Source organism: Mesoplodon mirus (assembly GCF_964341445.2).
Source record: "Mesoplodon mirus genome assembly, chromosome: X".
Taxonomy (NCBI): domain Eukaryota; kingdom Metazoa; phylum Chordata; class Mammalia; order Artiodactyla; family Ziphiidae; genus Mesoplodon; species Mesoplodon mirus.
This window is the reverse complement of record NC_138981.1, coordinates 111680684-111697007: the sequence shown is the minus strand read 5'-3', so window position 1 is coordinate 111697007 and position 16324 is coordinate 111680684. Positions and strand designations below refer to the sequence as shown.

The window sequence follows — 16324 nt, the reverse complement described above, 5'->3', positions numbered from 1 at the left end:
CACCCTGCAAAGTTGGGGCTCTGCCAAAGTATCAAGCTTTCAGGGCTCACCCACTTGACTTCAACCTCGCTTTTCTTTGCCATTTTACAACTGACATCTGGTGGTACCTCGGCACCGCTTCACGATGGTACTAACATTTGCCTGGCCACCTGTAAGGCACAGCGAGGGATGTCCTCGTACTTTAGCTGGAGAAATGGACCTGAGGGAAGGAAGTGTGTTTGATTGGAAAGGGGTCAGAGTAAGCCTCTTAGTGGAGGATGAGGTCAACATGTGTGACTTTTTTGTTGTTCTAATCAACACGGCCTGTTTTGGAGACAAGAGGCTTAAAGCGAAAGGGAGGGGTGTGGGGAATCCACAGTGACCTACTGCAGGCTGCTTCCTTGAAGGAAAATCAGCAGCCCCTCTAGAGACCCATTTATACAAAGGAACTCTCCCCTCCCTTCCACCACTACCCCTTCCCTTTCCCGCTCCTCTCAAGTTTGGCTGCTGCAATATCCCTTCCATCCTTCCCTGACTCCACCTAAAGCTGGGCACCCTTGCTGCCCTAGAGACCACTGGGACTCAATTCGAGTGCCTTGCTCTCTGGGCAGAGGGAAAGTCCTGCAGGGCCCAGAGGTGAAGTAAGACCGCCTCTGGCCTCTTTCCCATCTTATCAGGGAATTTCTGGCGGGCACGGACAAATGTACACAGAACCACACACAGAGACACACAGCTCAGGCCAGTGATGACGTTCCCCTGCCTGGCTGGTTCTACAGATGGGTGTGAACTGGGTCAGAGTATAGGGAGGGTCTGAATATTTAAATTCTGGACTGCCAAGCCCTGGTTGGAAGACAGGAATCGTCTCAAAATGAACATTTTGAGAAAGAGAAACGCAGCCCCTGACATCTGGAAGCTGTCCTGGGACTGTCATCAAGGCCTTGGTCTCACTAAAAACTGGCTTAACACGCCCCACTAGGCCTGGGTGTGCTGTTGAACGTAAACAGGTTCACGGGACATTAGAGTCGTACAAGGCCATCCTGATCATGGTGGATGGAAACAAAAGCAAGACTACTCCAAAATCATGTGTGAACACAGGCAAAAATATGAACACTGCCCGAGCCACAGAAATGACCAAATACTGCCCTCCGTCCTGGCTAATCTAAGTGACTGCTGCTTCCTTACCAATTACGTATTGAGCCTCACTCCAGTCTGCCCTCCCATTGGATATGATTGATTCAGTAAGACACTCCCTGACAGCATCCAATCCAGGGCAAAGCCCGGCTTCCTTAAACCCTCACCCAAATCACCCAGCCTGGCCTGAATCCTATAATAAGTCCTTCCCAGCACCCTCTTCCTGAGACACCCCATGGTTACCCAGGGCATGCAATCAACTCAACTTGTTCGACTACAAGAGTGCCCTGGTGGTCTTTGGCTGGTGGGCATTGAAAATTTGGAGACAAAGAGCCAAAATACCTTCGGGAGGCCCACCTGTGAGTTTTGCCTAGTCTCGTACCTTCTTGAAGACCTTATCTGGTCCCAGTGGAGCCTCCAAGGTCTGCGTCTCAGTTGGAGAAGACCAGGAGTCGCATCTGGCGCCTGGACAGAGGTGTCTGGCTTCCCAAGCAGTTTCCCGCCTGTGCTCTCTTGGCATTTGCAGCTCAACACGGAGATGCTTCTGGAGGAACACCCAACATGGGTGTTGAATTTATGAATACATACATACATACGTTCGTAAATGGATTTATTGGTCAGCTAGCAAACATGCTGCGTAACTTGCTGCATGCTGTGGGCCAATAGGCCCCAGAGATAAGAAGATGAGTAACATACAGTCCCTGCCCTCAATGGCTTTAGAACCTAGTGGCGGACACAGACGGGTAAACAGGAACCATCAGTGCAACAGAAGTGCTGGGAGTGTGATGTGTGAGTTCACATCAGAACTCCGTCACTCCTCAGATGGCTTTACTGTTCCGCTTCCATCTAGTCCAGGCTTTTCTTCCACTGACCAAATCGTGTTTCTTCCTCCATTCTCTGCTTGTAACTTCTCTCATCTCTAGGAGCAGAACATGAATATGTTTTCTTAAATAAATATGTATAATATCCTGAATACAGAGGATGGAGCTGCCAGCCTCCTTGCCCTAGGAGATCACCCCTCTGCCTCTTCACTTTTCCTCACCCCTTCCTTTTCCCTCCTTCCTCGCCCACTTGTTTTCCTTCTCCCTGTGTTTCTTCTTCAGGTTCCAGTAAGTGCTCCCTGCCCGTGTTTCTTCCTCCCGAAGCTGGGGAGCACAGCGGAAGGAGCGCACTTCGGGATTTGCGTCTCAGCTTTGCCACCCACTCCTGGATGACCCAGAGCCGCTAATTTCCTAGGTCTCGGCAGCCTCATCTGTAAAATGAAGAGAACAGACTACATCATCCCTCCACCCTCAGCTCTAACATCCTGTGTATGGAAACGTCTCTCAGGTGCTTGCCCAGGACTTTCTTCATCTCTCCATGGACTCAGTTGCCTTTCATCTCTAAGTCTATAGCAGATGCTAAAGGGGCCCAAAGCCTTTGGCAAATGTCTCCCCACATTGCCTCTGCTGTCCCTTTGGCTCAACAGATTTTTTGTTTATTTGTTTGTTTTAGTTTGAGGCTTATGATTCTTCTTTGACTCAGCAAGTAACATTTAGCCCGAGGCCCCTAGAAATCGCTCCTTGCCAGATTTGCTCTCCATGGAGAGTTTGGCAGCCTTAAAACTACGCTCCATGAAAGCCCAGAATTTCCCCAGGAAGGCTTTATGGTGAGACAATGCTCAGCCATGATCCTAGCACATATATTCCTACACAACTATTCAGTGGTTCCCAGTCCCCAACAAACACACCCTGCAGAGCTGGCCGGTGAACAGCCACCTTAACCCAGGCAGCTTTCAACCTGACGCTGAGATAATCAGCTCAGAAAACCCCCCTCATACCACATAAGCCCCAAGTCCTGAGACTAGCTTGTACATCCCCTTTGCTCTTAAGTCCATGGCCATTTCCACGTTGGCCATGGTCCTGGCAGAGCCCTGCCCTGAAGTGCAGAGCCAAGTGAGCCAGGAAGCTGGCAAGCTTCACCACCCGATTCTTACCATAGAGACAAAAGGAAACTGCATACAGGGAAAGAAAGAAAATCCAGCACTGTGATTTGCTAGGTGGAAAAGGATGCTTAAGGATCTCTGTCCGTCCAGAGGGAAAGGGGAGCTTTAGGTGTTTCAGAGCAGGCCTGCAGAGCCCCGCCAGCGTTAAGCCTTCCTTGGCCCAGGCCTGAGGTCCTCGGCCACCTTTATTGAGACTAATATCCCAAGCAGCCTGAGTGAGATTCTGGTCTCCCACTACAGTCAGAGTCCTCAAACTAGTGGCACAGTGCGGGGGGCAGAGACTGGTGGTGAAAACAGGGAATCCTTAGCCTCAAAGTCACCCCCACCTCAACCTGGCCTGGGCCAATACCAAGTTCTAGGAGAAAGGCCACATCGACCTCTCAGGCAATTGATCAGCTTGACTTAATGCAGGGGGTGGAGGGCAGCTCAAAGCTCAGAGCACTCCGCCTTTGTCCCCTTGGTGGCGCCAGCCCTTGTGCTGGCCTGTTCACTAGAACAGGAGGTTCCAAAGAGACCTCAGCTTCCAAGTGAACTCCCCAGCCAGTCTTGAAGCAGCGAGGCTCACTGCGTGAGATGGATAATTGCAAAAGGGTACCTTGATGGGAGTTTTGCCTGAAGTTGCAAACGTACACTGCCTCCGGGGCACCACCTGTTGTTCCCCAGAACAGAGCGGTGTGGAGGGGCGGAGACCGAGCTTGGTGGTCTCCAAGTGGACTCCCGCCCTCCCGCCGCTCCTCTCCCAGCTGCCCCACCGAGTCCTTCTCCGGGAGTCCGGACCCGCCCCTTCTCGCCCGACGGGGAGCGAGGAAGAGGGGTGGGCAGGAAAGAAGGGATTGAGGGGAAGTTTCAAGGGGTGTGCCGGGGAGGGGGGAGGATTCTCATGAGTCAGCGGATCGGGCTCAGTGTGACTTCACTGCTTCCCGAGAAGAGGCGCCCGGGGCAAGAGGCCGCTCGGAGTGCAGCCGCTGGAGTGGAAGGTCGGAGCGCTGGGCGGGGCTACGGGACGGGGTTCGGGGCTGGCCAGGTCGCTCGGGGCCGGGGCGGTGCGAGGAGGCCGCTGGCGAGCGGGGACCGCTCGGGGCAGCGGCGCCGACCTCTCCCCCTCTCCTCCTCTGCCGCAGCCAGTTCCCGCCTCGGCCCGAGACGTGGCGCGCTTTCCGCCTGTAGGTGGCGCTGCTGAGGCGCCGTGAGCGCGCTGCTGGGGGTCTGGGTGGGGAGCTCTGCCCCCGCGGGGAATCCCGGGGGTGCAGGGTGGGCGGCCCATGGAAAGAGATGGCGAGGGGAAGGCGCAAGGGGCCGCCACAACCCCCACTGTCCTTCGGGCCCAGCGCTCCCACCCGAGTGGCGGCAGAGTTCGGAGACCCGACCTGCTACGCTAGCGTCCAGGCGTGGGGCCGCCTGGTGCGCGCTTCCTCAGGGTCCCTCGGGGCACCTACCGGGTCCCGCAGAGCTCGGGGAAGCTCGCCTCCAACTAAGGGATCGCGGTTTAGGGGCAGCGTTTCCTCTCCGGGGATGGCGCTCTTGACCCGCGGGCAGTAGAATGGAAACTTTGAATCGCTTCTCCAGCGTTAAGGGTGGGTTTCACTGAGCAGCCACTCTCCAGCCTGGCTCCCTTGAGACCAAGGATGCATCTCTTGCAAAGGGACAGGCTGTGGCCGGCGTTGGGATGCAGTCTGGGACCAGGGCTCGTGCTAGATGAGGGGTAGGGGCTCAGCTTTGGGCTAGATGTAGGGCGATGGTTACGGATTTCATGCTTGTCAACCCTGTCTTCAGCAACTACGTAAAAAAAGAAAAAAAGCGAAGAGGCCCATCTGGGGCTCAAACTTGCAACCTTGGCCTCGGTTGATAGAGCTTTGTGCCCTACCTCCGTGCAGGCCCTGAACTCTAGTAGTCATGATGCAGCTGACCTTCCCATGTTGGTTCATGGTTATGTGGTGGCTGGTTAGTTAACATATTGAGAGTATCAGGGCACAAAAATAACCTGTGGCCAGACACCTTTAAGCTGAAAGAAAAAAGTTGTTGGGGGCTCCAGCCTCACCCTTTCCAGAAGCTCCAGTGGCTGGCTCTTTCCATGATACAACTTTACATATAAATATATGGATAGAGTGTGTCTCCCTTATCGGTGCCAAGATATAAAAGCTATGCCCTGTGCTAGGATTCTGGGTGCCTCTTCTCCTCCGTCAATCAGTCCAGCTCCTCTGCTTTCAGGATGTCCAAAGCCATCTGAGAAAGTTATCTAAGGATTTTCCATAAAGGAGAGGAAAGGGGGGAAAAAACCCAAAGGATCCTAAACGTTCCCAGGTTTCACTGTGTGCCAGGAGAAATACCGTCTGTCTCCCGCCCAGACCTCAGAGCCCGGGCCTCCTTCCTACAGGGCGGTGCCCAGCTATTCCTGGAAACACCCTCCTTTCTACCAACCCCTTCCCCAAAGTGTCTCCTCCCAGAGCACGACCTAGGAAAAGGATCGTATTGTCAAAGTTTGATGTCCCCCGTCCCCTCTTTCTGTCCCCAACCTGACCTGCCGCAGTCCTCAGCCTGCCCCCTCCCTGGATGCCCACATGCTGGCTTCTCCTCCCGGAGCAGGGCCTGAGCTGTGGCCTCTCCCTCCAGCCTGGCCCTGCGCCCCACTAGGTGACTGGGAGAGGATCTGATATACTAATTTGTGTTAATGTGCTAATGGGCACTAATGGGGTCACGTGCTAACCACGGCCTCACTGCCTCAACCCCAAGTCGAGGTTGCAGGCTGACTAATCTCCACAGGCGGCTGGGGGGGGGGCGGGGAGTGGGAGGAACCCAAGCCTCGGGACAATCCCAGGGTGCTGGTGCCTTCGAGCGGCTGCCTCGGTTTCAGTTTCATCCTTGGCTGACACTTTCCTCTGACGAGTGGAATTGCTTTGGTTTTCCTCCAACCCCTCTCCCCTCCGCGGCTGCCCCCCCCCCCCCCCGCTTTAGACTGCTAGCTTCCCTCAGCCAGCCCTTCACTTGGTGAGGGGAGAGATGGGAAGATAATTTGGCAGCGATGAGGAAAAAATGTACACGTAGACACCCTCAGACACACAGGCTCACATACCACACTGCCTTGCAGACACACACATGCACATGCCCTCCACAAACACACACGCATGCACGAGGGGACTTGACACTCACATCCAAGAGCTGAGCCCGTGTGTGTGTGTGTGTGTGTGTGTGCGCGCGCGTGCACACACACACTGGCCATGGTTACGCCCTCGCTCACATCTGAGGGACACACACGGAGTCACACATAGGCAGGCTAGGCCCTCCAGAGACCCATCCCACACACAGACCCACACACACACTCACACACTGTCACACACACACCAGCAGCGGCAGCCCAGTTGGATGGCTTCCTCAAAAGAGGGCTGGAAAGTTTGTTTGCTGCCAGCGAAGGGGCCTAGACATTCCGTGAAATGACTCATACTGCACCTTTATAGACATTAAATGTTGTACTTTTCTGGATTCAACAACAACAACAACAACCACCACCACCACCCTCGCCCCTCCCCGTCATGGGGGCACGGTAGGGGAAGTGAGGCGTGCCCGCGCCTCTCGGGCCTCTGTCTAGCGCCCGCCTCAGGCTCGTCCTCGCCTCCCTGTGGGATGGGGCAATCCTGAAAGGGCAGGGTCCTTTACCTCCTGGTACAAAGCTCAGCCTGGAACCGCCCCTTGGCAGGATGTGAAGTGGGTGAAGTCGGGAGCCAAGTCCCCCTCACGGCCCCTCCCCATTATCCCACCACATCCCCAGTCCCAAAGACCTGCAGTCAGGCCCAGTGCCCCCACCTGGTGTTCCAGAATGAGCCCTTCGTCTTTTCTCCATCCATTCAAGCGCCCCTCCCCAGCTCTCCTGGGTTTGTCCTTACTGCCCTCTCCCGCACAACTCCAGGAGGCGCCATTCGCCGTATAGAACACGAGCACCCCATACAACGTGACTGGAGCCCCTTCCTCTCTCCTGAGCCTCTTCTCCATCTGAGGAGGTACCGCCCAGCTCAGTGGCTACTTGGGTCCCTGTCCCCCAGCACACTCAAGCGCCAGAGAGATCACTTGCTGCTGTCCTCCGGCAGGGCCTCCATGTGCTGGCATCCCTCTGCACCCCCATCTCGAGCCCTGCCCCCTAGCAGCAGCTCCTTGGGCCAAGGCCTCCCTAGGTGCACTCGTGTTTCCTGCAGCCTTGAGGGGAGGCACCTCTGGAGTGTCATTTGGAATCCCCGCAGGGCTGAGGGGCACAGCGAGGCTGCCCACCGCACCAGATGGGTGCTGGGCCAGCAGATGTCGGGGGTTGAGGAGTTAACTCTAGTTCCACTGGACAGTGGCCCAAAAGCTCTGGATGCTCTGCTGCCTCTGATAGGTGCCCCGGAGCAGGCGCCTGCTCTCGGCTCTTCTCCAAGGGACTTTTCCAGGCTGAGCCTAGGCCCCAAGATCGGGGCTAGGGACCAGTGGGATTAGAGACTCCAGAGGGCTTGCCCTCATTTACTGGACTCTGCCTGAGCCAATTCTTCCTTATTTTTTGCAAATGAACCACAGGATTGGGTCCCTCCCCCTACACCCACCCTCCAAATCTCCCGCCAACCCAGAGGCACTGGATCTGTTTCCCAAATACAGTATCAGGCCCGCTCCCCTGGCAGTGCGTGCAGTGTGGACAGCGCCTCCCTGCAGCCGCTGAGCCCAGGGTGGACACGCAGGGCACTCACTCAGGGCCCGTGGCACCTTCTATATCTGGCTGGCATCTCCCTCCAGGCAGGCCCCTGAGCTGCTGTCTGGCCCCTCCAAAAAGTGAAACCCAGCGCTCCTCTGAAATTTTGTAGGGGCTCTGAGGATGCCAGGTCCCGTCCCAGTAAAGGCCTGGAGGAGAAATGTAAAGCTCTCCATTTGAATGAGAGCAGGGGTGGGTGAGGGGTGGGGACCAAGCGGCTTTCCAAGAGCCCCAGCCAAGAAAGGTGGCTGGCCAGATGAAAGTCATAATCTGGGAAGTTTCTCCCAACTACATTCTCCCACCAGCATGCCTGTGCTTTGGCCTGGGCACCCCACCTCCGTCACCCCCCAGCATGTGCCAGACAGTAGATCAGCTCGTCTCCCGGGAAGGAGCACTCTGGTATAACCTATCCCAAGGAATCCTTCTATCTTGCAGCTACTCAACAATCTTTTCAGAACAAAAACTCCTTATGATGCCCAGCCATAGCCTGGGACGTAGAGATTTCCGTTCGTCATTTGCATCTATCTAGGGCCTCGTCATGTCAACCCAATAGAGGCAAATCTGGAGTTATTGAACATATCAACAGAGGAATGATTGCGGGCTGTAGAGAAAGGATTAGAGGGGACATCTCAGCTTTACAGGTGGGAGGATTCCTTTTAAACCATAACTTCTCTCCTGACTTTTGAATATGCTTCTCATTCTGAAAGTCTGATTGATAGGCGACCTTTCTAGCATGTGTCTGTGGTGGAAAGTAAGGGCCATGGCCACAGAGGCTGTGGCACTGTGGTATTTTGTTCTGGCCACAGGTTTGAATAGAATTTGTTGAGGCTAAGGGGTTAAGGGAGGGAGGAAGCAACCAGCCACCTTGTTTCCAGAGAACCTGGGGTGACTTGCAGGGGAACATAGGCTAGCAGGCACTGCTGAAAAGAGGGGACAAAGAGGGGCTGAGAAAGTGGCCAAGGTGGAAAGGCAAGTTGAGTGCAGAAGCGGGGAGGTGGCCCTACACAGGCTCTGGGCAGCCAGGAAGCCCCTCCTCTTCCAGGAGGACCCCAGTTCTGAGGGCTGAGAGGACAGAGTTGGGGTTGGAGAGTGGGGGTGGGGGATAGGGCTGGAAGGAGAGAGGCTGAGAGCTGGATGGCGCAGCCTGGGCATTCACGGGCAACTCGAGAAGGGGAATTCCTGCCAAGTCAGGGAATGAGCCATTGGCAGAGACAACATGCCTGTCGTCAGGAGTGGTGATCTCAGCCGGCTGGCCCCACCTGGCTGGGGCTCACCCAACGGGTAAGTGGAAGAGCGGGGAGCCAGGTGGGGAAGGGCTGGGCAGCAGCAAGGTCATTGGAAAGGGCAGGCCGGCTGACCTGGAGCCGTGGAGTCAGGGAGGTCATTCAGGTGGCCTATGGCTCCCTAAGGCGAGGGCAACACCAGGTTTTCATCGAGGGAGTGGGGTTTGCTTTGGCTGCAACTCCCAGATCATGGGGCTGCGGTTAGTTCCGAGTGGCTGCGGAAGGTGGGAACTTATGGGATTCCCACAAGCCATGGGCTCCAGGTCACTGGCAGGCATCAGGGCCTGTCACGGTAAGCTGGTGGGCCCAGTGCTGTCCTCTCTCCCTGCCCGTCCCAAGAGGAAGGCCTCTCCTCTGGCACTTCCATGCCTTGAGGCTTCAACCTTGGTTTAAACCACAGACATTCATAGGAGGCATCCACCATTCGTCCTCAGCAGCTCCCGGCCCTGGCAGACTTTCTCCTGATAGCTGGGTTGAGGAAAAACGAGATGAGACAGAGATGGTGCTGAAGGCAGCTAACATTTATTGAGGGCTTACTAAGCACCAGGCACTGCCACAGACACAGGCTATCTCATTCAAGCCTTGCCACCGCCTTGGGAGGTAGATTCTTATTATCCTCAATTTAAAAATAAGGATAGTGAGGCTCCCAGAGTTTAAGTGACTTGCCCAAAGACACACAGCCGCTAAATGGTGCAGCTGGAATAGGAACCCAGGTCTGCCTGATGTTATAGACCACTGAACTCTCAGCAAAATGGGAAAGTGTGTGTGTGTGTGTGTGTGTGTGAAGGTCAAGTAAGGGGGGCTTAGGGATGACTGGAACCTACCACAATTTTGAGAGGGGAGCCTCCCTGGCAAGAGAACAACAGAAAATTGTTGTCTCCTGATCCAGAATCCCCTGGGGAAAGTGTGCCCATTTACAAGAGAAGAAAACTGGAAATTTGCTCTCGGCACTTATTTCAGGGACTTAACTTTAGGTGGCCAAGAGGTCTCAAGGTGCACCCGTGCCCCAGTCCAGCCCCTAGGTCTTCCCCCGGAAACCTGTAATCTGCAGCTACCTTCACCACCATCATCCAACCACCACTCCTGCTCCCCAGTCCTGTGCCAGGGACTCTCCTTCCCCAAGGCTGGTGAAGCAGACAGATGCTGGTGGCTGAGCAGGTCCCTGAACCTCAGGCCCTTGGTCCACCCCCACCCCGCAGAGAGCCCTCCTCCCATGGGGCCCTTTCCGCTTTGCTGCTTTCTGCCCCGGAGGTAGATGCCGGGCTGAGGCCTGGCTGGGCCCCTCCTCCAGACCATACAGAGCCATAAGAAGTGAGAATTCCCAGCGAACTCCCTCCTAGAACTTCCTAGCTGTGGGACGGAGGAGGGTGCGGGCTGGTATGGATGCTGGGGCAGGTCAGAGTAGAGGGTAAGGTGGAGGCAGAATGGGAGACTGGGGTTCAAGTAGATGCCTCAAGCACAGCAGCCTGCCTCTGGACAGAAAGGGGCATGAGCTTTTTCCCAGCACCCCAACTCTGGCTACCTTTGCACCTGCTGCACCAGCCCCTCTCCCCCTAATCCTTCCCCGGATTCATATCCTCCTGGCCTCCCCTACCCGGAGCCCTAAGCTCGACTTCCCTAAGAAATCCCCAAAACTCTCCAGTCGCGCCAAGTGCACGAGCATTTGGCCAGGGATTCCGCGGCATCTGGCATATCGTTCCCGAATTGTATCCTCTGGGCATCTCCTGGCCTCACCCACCCGCTCGGCCCGCCCTCACGCCAGGTCCTCCACACAGCAGGCGCTCAGTAATAATCTGGAGCGCAGGGCTGGGGCCAAAGGCGTCAAGCGAGTGGAGCGCGCAGGCCAAGGGGGCCGGACATAGCCATCCAGAGTCCCCCGGGAATGGAGCGGCTTTCTCTACGAGGCATTGTGTAGGGGCTTCCCGGCCGGAGCTGCGGGCCCCGGAACGCGCCAGGTGGGGGGTGGGGCGCTGGGAGCGCGAAGTGGGCTCCGCGGGAGTCCTGCTCTTGCGGCTCCACGGGGGCGAGCGAGCCGGGAGGGGAAGGAGAGGCCGCGCGGGCCCCTGGCACGGCTCCCCCTGCCGTGCTGGCGACCGCGGCGGGCCGGGGGTGGAGGGGCGCTGTTTCCACCAAGACGCCTCGTCCCTCCCTCGCGCCCTCCCCCACCCCGCCCGCCCGTGGTCCCTCCCGTCGGTCCCTCCCTCCGGCTCTTCCCTCCCTCCCGCCCTGCCTCCTTCGCGCCCGCCCCAGCCGCCGCCTGCGGGGACGTGTGTGTCTCTAGTGCAATTTCCCCTTTCGCTCGGTTGTCTGAGTGCAGGTCTCCGCTGGCTCGCGCCCCCTCCCCGGGCGCCCCCGCCGCCCCCTCCCTCGGCCTGACCCTCCCCGGCGTCCACCCGGCTCCCCCCGCACTCCACCCAACCCCCCGGAGTCGTTTTATCAGGGGCGCCGCCGTCTCACCTGGTATTTGCATCTCGCCCTCCAACTTGCCATTGGCGGCGCGACGTGTGGGAGAGCCCTGCGCCTCGCCCGCCCGGACCAGCCTGCCCCGGCGCCGAGGTGAGTCACGGGCTCGGGGCCGCGGGGGCAGGCGGGCAGGGAGGAGAGGAGGGAGGGAGGGAGGGAGGGAGGGAGGGAGGGGGACGGTGGCCCCGGCGGGCGCGGGGACCGACCGGGCGCCGCGCTCAACTTCCACTTCTCCTTTCGCCGGCGCCGAGGTATCGGCGCCACTCGCCCGGCCCGGCTTCCGAGGGGAGAAAGCGGGCTGGCCGGGCTGGGGACCCGCGTCTTGGCCCTCAGAGCGGGGAGGGGACCGCGGCGATCGACCCTGGCCCCGCTACCGAGCCCCTTCGGCGGCAGGTACGTCGATGGCGCCGGTTTTCTGAGCCTTCGGGGACCTCGGAAAGTTTGCCTGAGGGCGGGATAGGGGACGCCTGGGCCCCGGAGCGTAGGGGCTTGGGGCCCAGGGAAGGGTGGGAGAGCGGCGGCGTGTTGAGTCCCGCCCTTGCCTCGCCCCACCGCGTGTGCGTTGTGGAACCCGGACTACGGATCCTGGGTTAGAAGCTGAGTCGATTTCCCGAGTCGAGGTGGGGGCCGGTTTGCCCTCTCCCCAGGCAGCCCGGGGTCCGTGACTGGGCCTATCGTGACAGCCCGCCCCAAAAGCTCGGTGCCCGAGGGCAGGAGGTTGGGCCTCACTGGCGGGGCTGCTAGATTGATCTGGCGGCCTCTAGGGCTTCTGGGACCAGGCGCCTTAGGGTAACACACACTCACACACACACTCTCTTTCTCTCCCTCTCCACACACACACACACACACACACACACACACGCACACGCGCGCGCACACACACACACACCTATGAACCTATGACTTGGATAATTGGGTCGCCAAAATAGAGACCTCTCTCGTCAGGGGCCGGAGTTTCCGTGTGAGCCGGCCGCCAGCCTTCCCGCTCCCGCGTTCCCGCTCTCCCGGGCTCTCCCGCCTCTCTGTTCCCTCCTCTGCTGCCGGCACGGGGACTCAGCAGCCGCGCAGCGCGGGGTCCCCTGCCGACAGCGCCTGGCTTTTGGAGACTGCTGTGGCGGCGGCTTTACGGATTCCCGGTCCCTCCGTCGCACCCGAAGTCTGCCGCCCTTCCCTCACTACACGGCCTTCCTGACCAGAGTCACCTCCTGACCCCATTGGCTCCGCGCCTCGGCCAGGTTCTCCCCGGCTGCCCACCCCCCACACGCCAGCCATGGGATTTGATGGCCATTTGATTCCTGCCCCTCATCCTTCTGCCCGAGATAGAGGCCTGTCTGGTCCTGCAGCTTCTTCTGGTTAATGTTTGGCGGTTCATTGTGGCTAATCATTTTAATTAGCTCTTAAAGTGGGGAGGATCAGTTAACCTTGAACTTCTCGATTTTGGCCTGGTGGGGCCTCATATGGGAGGAGTGCTGGGGAGGTAGGAGCGGAAGTGAGGTCACCACCCCAGGGCCAGAGCCACCACTGCTTGGCCCCAACAGCTGGTGGGCACACCCATCAGGGACTCACCCACTGCGAGCTGACCCCTGGCCTGAGTGCCAGGTTGGAGGGGGGAGGTGAAGGGATCAGATCCAACTCTCTCCTCTGGGGAGACAGGACACTTTGGCACTGAAAATGCTCAGGGTCACGTTTGCACGGCAAGAATGCAGATTCCTCCTCCCGCAGTTAGTTATGTAGGGTTTTACCGGTTATAAGGCACTTTCTCAACCATTAATTCAGTAGACCCACAGCAGTAACAGATAACGGGGAGCTATCTTGAGTTAAGTGGAGGAATTAACTATCCTGGAGGACTTCCTATCCTGGCCAGTGTGGGGAAGAGGCTGCCTTGCAAGTGGTTGTCTCTGGGTTCAAAGCCTGGGAGGTGTGAGTTGCAGGGGTGGGGGTCGTTGAGCAGGCTCCACGTTGCCACCCTCACCCAGCCTCTAGCTGTGAGCCGAAGGAGTGGCTTGTTTGCAACTATGTCTGGCATTCCTCCCACTGCTGCACTGTTTGCTCGGTGGTTGCTCAGGAACTGGCGCCCACCCCTGGACAAACTGGAGGCCTGAAAGCAGCCCTCCCCCTGCCTTGAGCTAAGTGGTGGGACAGCAGCTTCTGTCTCCTCTGTCCTATATGGGAATCTAAAAACGAGGGTGCTGTGGTCTGTCATTCAGGGGCCTGATTAATAGGATGTCCAAAATATCCCTAGCCTGCAAAATTCAGGGCCTCCCTGAGAGGCCCAGCCAGACGCAGGCCGAGGGGGTTGCTTTCCCAGGGAAAGCCCTGCGCCGAAGTTTGGCCTTGGTCCTTGCGAGCCTCACCCCTCACCCCTCAACTTTTTCATTTCCTCCCCCATCCCTAGAGCCAGACTGTCTGGGTCTCTATCCCAGCTCTGTTATTTACTAACTGTGTGATCCCAGTCAATTGTGTGCCTCAGTTTCCTCATTTGTCAAATCAGACCTACCTCATACAGTTTTGCCAAGGATGAAATATATCAGTGCACATAAGCTGCTTATTAGAACAGTGCCCGGCACATGGTAAGCGCAAGCGAGCCTTATGGTATTGTCTTACACGGTGCCTAAAACTCAGATTCAACTCAGCGAACATTTGCTGAGAACCAGTCCCAGTACTAGGCATCAGCGAAGGGGCAGTGAGGGAAATACAGAGGTGAAGAAGACACCGCCTGTCTTCCGGGACTGTGTGTACCTTCTGGCATGGGCCAGAGTCAGGGTAGGGAATGTGGGAGGGGGCCAGAGAGGGTGGCTAGGTCATCTATATAAATAACCAAAATTTGAAGCCGGACTCGAATCCCTAATTCAAAGCCAGTGTGGGAGCCAGGTACCTCAGACTTGGAGGCTTCTGGTCTGGGGACACTGGCTGGGCTCTGGTCAGGACGCCACCCCTGGACAGAGGCCTGCACTGGGATTTGGGTGAATGAGAGGGAGGGGGAGACCCAATTCCTGTGTGGGCTGCAGGTGGCAAGCATTCAGTGGTGTGACTTGTTGGTTTGCAGGACAGGATGGCGTTACTTAGGGCGACCCCCAGACGCCCCTCTAGCCCCTCTGCCTGCAGTGCCCCCAGCACTTCCCGGAGGTCCCCCACCAAGCTGGGAAGGGCCTTGGGCAGCCTTCCCCCCTCAGGCTTGGGCCTGACCCCAACGCAGGCTTGGTTCTCTCTCCAGGATTTCTAAGCTGCAAAGAGGTTTCTGGCTTCACTGCCAATTTATTCCCTTTGTGGTTCTCAGACTGGAAACTAGTTCTGCAGGGGAGAGAGGAAACTCATCCGAGGTACCCAGAATCCCATGGGCGCTTTCCTAGGGGTCAGGGGCTTTTCTCATCAACACCAACCTGCCTGCAAATCTCTGGCCGCTGAGTCTTGCGTGGCCTGTAATAGCGCCACACTGCTAATGCCCTATAGCTCGGACCCCAGCGCTGGTTGCCAAGGAACTGCTGGTCGGGGTGCTTATGACGGTTCTGACCTCATAGGGGCCGCTGAGTTTCAATTCAGCGGATATTTATTAACACCTACTGTGTGCCCAACCTGTGCTAGGTGCTGTAGGGGAGATAAGCAAAGGGGGCGGGGTGGGAGAGATGAGTAAGACACTGAGACAAGCAGAGGCGAGGACAAGCAGCCAGGCCAGCGGCTGGTCAGGTGCTAATTGTGCTCCTTGGAGCAGGGGCCAGAGGCGCCGGGGCTCTGAGGTCAGCAGCAGTTGGAGGAGGGGGGAGGCTTTGTGAGGGCCTCGGCTCTGAGCTAGACCTTGAAGGGGGCAGGGTGGCGCGGGGGAGATTGGGCTAGGCAGAACAGGGAGAGAGGACGCCTTTCTCTCTCTTCCCTGGCCACAGGCTGACCTTCAAAGCCTCGATAATTGTTTGGCGAATGCATGTCACATAAAAGACCAGGTCAGCCAGTGTGGGTGGCCCGGTGCAAACCCCCGTCTCCATCCCGGGAGATGCAAAGTGGATGGCCCAGGTGGGGAGCCCAGCGCCCCCAGGACGGATTGATAAGACACAAAGGTTGGCCAGGCTTTCCCGTCCCACAAGCTGAGGGGATTTCATATTGATCTTCCGCCTCCCCCGTCCCTCCACTGCCCATGCAGAGGCCCTGGAGGGGAGAGGGGAAAAAGAGAGGCAGAGGGCACCAAAGGGACAGGAAAGCTGCCCCGCCACAGATGTTCACTGCAGGCATGGGCTGGTTGAGTCCCATCTTTCCCCAGGGTCCTGGGATTGCTCTGGAAGCCCAGAGGTTCCGGTAGAGGATAGAGATTTTCATTTTCTCAGCCATCCGAGAACTAAAATGTCCCACATGTTTCTGTCCAGACCCCCTGGGGAAGGGCGAGGACTAGACATGTATTTGTTCTGGGACTTCTGCATCTCCCGTGCCTGGATGTGGAGGGGGACTTGGTCCTTGTTGGATTTAATTGGATAAAAACACCTGGTCACACACATACCGCCCCCGCCATGCATCAGTTTTCCTCTCTCACTGCCCTCTTGCCCTGCACCCTCCCCAGCACATTGCAAAACCACAGAGACACACCAGGGTGCCCTGACTTCTTGGCCTGGGAAATTGTGTCCTAACGTGAGTTACTTGGCAAAGAGACCCCACCCAGCCTTCTCCCAGGGTGATGAGGAGGGTCAGGCAGAGCAGGGAGGGGTGTTTCATGCAGGAGGGTCTGCTAGGGAAAGTGCCAGAACATTTCTCAGCCAGACCAACAAGAAGCAAGAGATTAACCAGCTTGCCCGG

General features: G+C 57.5%; 1 protein-coding gene and 1 long non-coding RNA gene across 10 annotated transcripts in view; one reads left to right on the top strand and one right to left on the bottom strand.

Moving 5' to 3' along the window:
• Positions 1–1703: 1703 nt before the first annotated feature.
• LOC309796125 lies at positions 1704–11628 on the bottom strand. The gene is made up of 3 exons (XR_014292428.1): positions 11543–11628; positions 2153–2362; positions 1704–2029 (listed from the first exon to the last, which is right to left on the bottom strand). It is a non-coding gene; the product is annotated as an uncharacterized lncRNA (long non-coding RNA).
• ELF4 (E74 like ETS transcription factor 4) overlaps positions 3988–16324 on the top strand; it is a 47653-nt gene continuing 35316 nt past the window's right edge. For 5 of the 9 annotated variants that reach the window (XM_082609166.1, XM_082609165.1, XM_082609164.1 and 2 more), the window contains exon 1: positions 11701–11941. The gene's annotated coding sequence lies outside the window, so the exon portion shown is untranslated. Of the gene's footprint in view, positions 4072–11338; positions 11642–11699; positions 11942–16324 lie in introns of those variants that run through there. The other 4 variants (XM_082609162.1, XM_082609161.1, XM_082609160.1 and 1 more) reach the window with 3 other exon arrangements.